Source organism: Salvelinus sp. IW2-2015, linkage group LG17 (assembly GCF_002910315.2).
Source record: "Salvelinus sp. IW2-2015 linkage group LG17, ASM291031v2, whole genome shotgun sequence".
NCBI lineage: Eukaryota > Metazoa > Chordata > Actinopteri > Salmoniformes > Salmonidae > Salvelinus > Salvelinus sp. IW2-2015.
This window is the reverse complement of record NC_036857.1, coordinates 14920283-14924548: the sequence shown is the minus strand read 5'-3', so window position 1 is coordinate 14924548 and position 4266 is coordinate 14920283. Positions and strand designations below refer to the sequence as shown.

The following is a 4266-nucleotide window of genomic DNA, read 5'->3' as shown; positions in this document are numbered from 1 at the left end:
CTTTCACAATCTTCTTCTTTTTCCCACTAAACTATATAGCAGACGTTCGTGGCATGTGACAGTACAAAATTCAGCAGCGCTCAACTGGTCATTTCTAAAGAGGTAGGATCCATCCATCGCTCTGTGTTGACCTGGGGTAGTAGGGAAATACAGAGGACGGCAAAACTGTCTCTAGCAACTGCTCTGTAAGATCATAAATTACAGCACTATGTACAGTTTGGCAACAGCACTGCTTGTACTACTTGTCTGGCAATCCTTTGAAACCTCAAACCTGCAGTGGCAAAAAAGGCAGTTTTAAGACTGAAGTGAATAAGAATGAAGAGAATCCCCTTCTAAGTTAATTCCCCCCCCCCCCCCCCCCCCACAAAAAAACGTCATAGTCATCTACTGTACTGAGAGAATTGTAGCTTAAGATCCCAGGGCATAAGCAGAGTGAAGGATGGATCCGCAGAAATGAGGGCGATACTAATAAGAAAACACGTTTTGAAGCCATCAAAGCCACATTGAGAGAGAACACAGTGAGGGGGTTTCCTCTTGACTGGTCATTTTGCATATTTCTCTTGTGTTTGTCATTTTTTTACCCACTAAGCAGATTCAATCAAGAGCTTGCTCTGAGATGAAGTGGACTTCTTGGACTTCATTTTCTACTTTCTATCTAGGCATACTATTTCCATAACGTAAAAAAATAAAAAATAAATCTTAATAATTTTGTACTCATTATGGAGATCAGATTTGACATTGCACATGTATGCTAGGCGGATAGATCAAGGTGTTGTTCTGTGGTTCAGAATGTTGCCAGTGAGCCCAGTGCTCCATTCAATCTCTCACAGGGGTCTTGACTAGATGGGATGCCGCTAATGTCATTAGTGACTTTTCATAGCAGGTTCGGAGAACTTATGCAGCAGGTTAAGGTTAGGAAAATAGTTAGGGTTAACTAAAATGCAAAAATTCTCTCTGATGTGACTCGAATATCTATGTTTTGACATCCCTTCTAGACATGACCTCTCACAGGCCACGGAGCTAGTGCACCTAAATCAATGGCTTTCATTTACACAATAGAGGTGGTCGTATGTGATGCGTTGTACAACTCGCACTTTGGGCTCAGATAGCCTCTTTTCGTTAACACTATGCAGTCAAGGGCCAGGAATGTGATGATTATCAACTGCATTGCGATACTCTTCCTCTTTCCTTTAGTAGTACACACCTCGCCAGTGCAAGATGGAGCCCTGAACAAGCAGGGCCTTCGTCACAGATTTCTGTTGCTTCAGTGTGCAAAAGGGAGCAAATTACAGTGACACAACAATGAGCCCCTTCAGGCTTGCCTCTTGAAGAAACATTTAGCTTTTTTTCTCCTCTCGTTCTAAAAAGGTACAAACCTCACAGACTTTGGCCACACATTGTACAGTAAGATAGATAGGYCCAGATGACCCTTGTGAGTGGCTGCAAGAGAAGCACATTGCTCCTTTTATGCCTCCAGAGGTTCAAACTCATGAAGAAAACTACAAAGGAAAAAGTTAATGTAAAAACAACACAGCCTTATGAAAGAACAAAAAGATCAACCAGAGTGCCTAGTAGCAGAGAGAAGCAACTGACTGGGATGGCATGTCGTTTTCAAAAATTWAATTTTTGTCTCTTATCTGTCTCGAGTAGTTTTTGCTTCTTTTTGTTTGTGTTGTTGTCTTGAGGTGCTCTGGTTGTGCAGGAGGCTGGCGTCCTGACTTGAGGTTATAGGTCTGTGGCAAAAGTCCGGTCCATATAGCAGCAGCGTGGATTAATGGCCATCTCAAAGAGTCAATAGACAAAGAAATACAGAATTCCTCCCAGAACCAAGGTCCAGAACTAAGCCGGACAGAGGTCAGGTAAGGTCAGGGGGGAGAAGGGGATGGGGGGGGGGGTATAGGTCCGGAGGAGGAGGGTAGGTTAGAGAGAGGAATGCAGAACCAGACCCAGAAGAGACGGTATCATCGGGTGATGAGTGTTGACAACCAGATCGGGACAAACCAAAACCTGGAATTGATGGGGGAGCAACGAGCCACCAGGGGGGTGGAAAACATGGAAACCTCTGGAAAAAAATCTCCAGCTACCTTTGGAGAGGTTCAGTGTCCCACAGAACATACTTCCTTGCCCCCAGTCCTTCACTTTACTGATGCTTCTAGAATCAAATATGGACTGAATATATACATTACACAAATAACGGGACAAACAATASTTCGTTTGGGATAAAATTTTAACTATAGTTACAATATTTATTCTTCTTGAAATRGTTAAGACGTTGCTTCCTGCAGGTCTTTGAAAACACTGAACACATCAGGTAGTAACTGGTGAGCATTGTATGATAACGGCACCCAGTATGAATGAAGTACTAGAACGGTTGGTTGGTAGATCTGAGGTATTTCCATGTGGAAAAGATGGCATCTCCATAATGCATAAGTTAAAGTGTTGCTCCCGGGACATCACGGTCTTTATTACTCAACGGGTAGGTGAGGTCTGAATCAGGGGAAAGTGCTTTAGGACACAGAGAGCTTATTTACAGCGAGCGCGACAAGTTGTCTCTCTTTTTACATTTTTTCCCCCAGTCTTCTTCCTTAGCCTCTTTTCATTAACAAAGTGGTTCAGTGTCTTATAGTTAGTGCTCTCTTTCAGATCAGTCAACACCCCTTTTCAGTAGCTYGGAACGGTGCCAAACAAACGTAAATATTCTACAGGCTTCGAAAAAACAAAACTGATTCAAATCAAAGGATTTTTCTTTGTACTAATCAGGGAGTCTCGCTTTCATTGTTATTGGGGAGGGCGAGGTTGTTTAGGGGATCTGTGTACTGCAGCACATAGAGCTTCCTGGCACACAAAAAGGATCCACTTATTTTATTCGTACACAAGGGGGCGCTCTTCTCTCATTACAGCACAACCCTTCAGTGTTCTCCAGTGCACCAGCCCACCACTCTCTCCCCCACACTAGTGTCATCCCTCTTCTTTCCACAGAGCTATGGGAGTGAGGGAGAGCTGTTATGATTGGGAGGGAGCGCGTTCCTTTACAGGTGGTTGAAGAGAGGGAGAAACGCTGTTCCCAAGTGGTCACAGACAGTGCTCTWTCTCTCCACGCACTGATGCCAAAACAATCAAAGGGCTTTGGATTATTAGACTAGAGGAAGGTAGCGCTGTTGCATGCCTTCTTTTCCTGGCGATGAGGAGAATGTAAAGGTTGGTGGAGGAGGACGATATCACGGACGAATGGATCTGCTGAGTGCGAGAGTGGTTGGTCGGTTAGTTAGGGTTCGTGTGGGAGAGTTGGAGTGAGAGAGGGAGAAGGAGGGAGTCGGGGTAGATGGAGTTTTCATCTCAGTTCTGCTGCAGGATCAGGGTCTCTAGCTCGTCGGCTGAGCGGAGCAGGAAGGCGGCTGACTCGCGGTAGCCGGCGATGAGCTGACGCACGGCTGTGATCTCCGTGGGGCTGAGCTGTGCCGAGGCCCCGCTCCCTCCGCCGCCACCGCTCCGCCCGTGGCTGTTGGAGCTGGCCGATGACGAGTTGGACACCAGGGACTTCATGCTGAGGTCAGTAGGGCCTGGGGAAAAACACACTTAAATGAAGACACCTACTGGGGGCATTTTACTACAAATGTAACTCTTAGAAATTGTAAATATGCATTCTTATCCACTTATCAACAGTAGGAAATATATTTTATGTATGTTTGTAAATGTTTGYTACGTCCAAATATGGGCATTATTTAAATATGGAATTGATTTCTCATTCTCGATATGTTTCAATACATCTCAGTCCATTCTTAACTAGGCCAGTGCTGCTGCTACAGTACAAGGAGCATGCTTCAGGTAAGCTAAGGTATGCTGCTACTCTAAGATGCCATTCGCTGGTCAATCAAAGACGTGAAGCATCCTCTCTCACCGTTGCTCTGAGCAGTGGCGGTTGTCAAGGAGACAGGGTGTTGCATGCTTGCTCCTAGGCCCCCGTAACCACGGTAACTGTAGTTGAGCCCACCGTTGATGTAGAGCTGGTCCTGGGAGTAGGCTGAGGCGGCCAGGGAGTAGGCAGAGTGGGCCAGGGAGGCTGGCTCGCGAGAACTGGGCTTGTCAAGTGCTATCTGCTCCTCCTGGGGGGAGACGAGACGAGAGAGTTCAGTCCCACTTCCAAGTATATAATATACTCAAGGTTAAGAAGAACAGACTTCGCCATTGGCTATTGGAAAACATCCACAGTACATCCACCCACCTGAGAAAATACACACACACACACACACACACACACACACACAC

At 45.7% G+C, this 4266-nt stretch overlaps 1 pseudogene; it reads right to left on the bottom strand.

Moving 5' to 3' along the window:
* Window positions 1-349: 349 nt before the first annotated feature.
* Window positions 350-4266, bottom strand: part of LOC111976894 (nucleolar protein 4-like) — a 178163-nt pseudogene continuing 174246 nt past the window's right edge.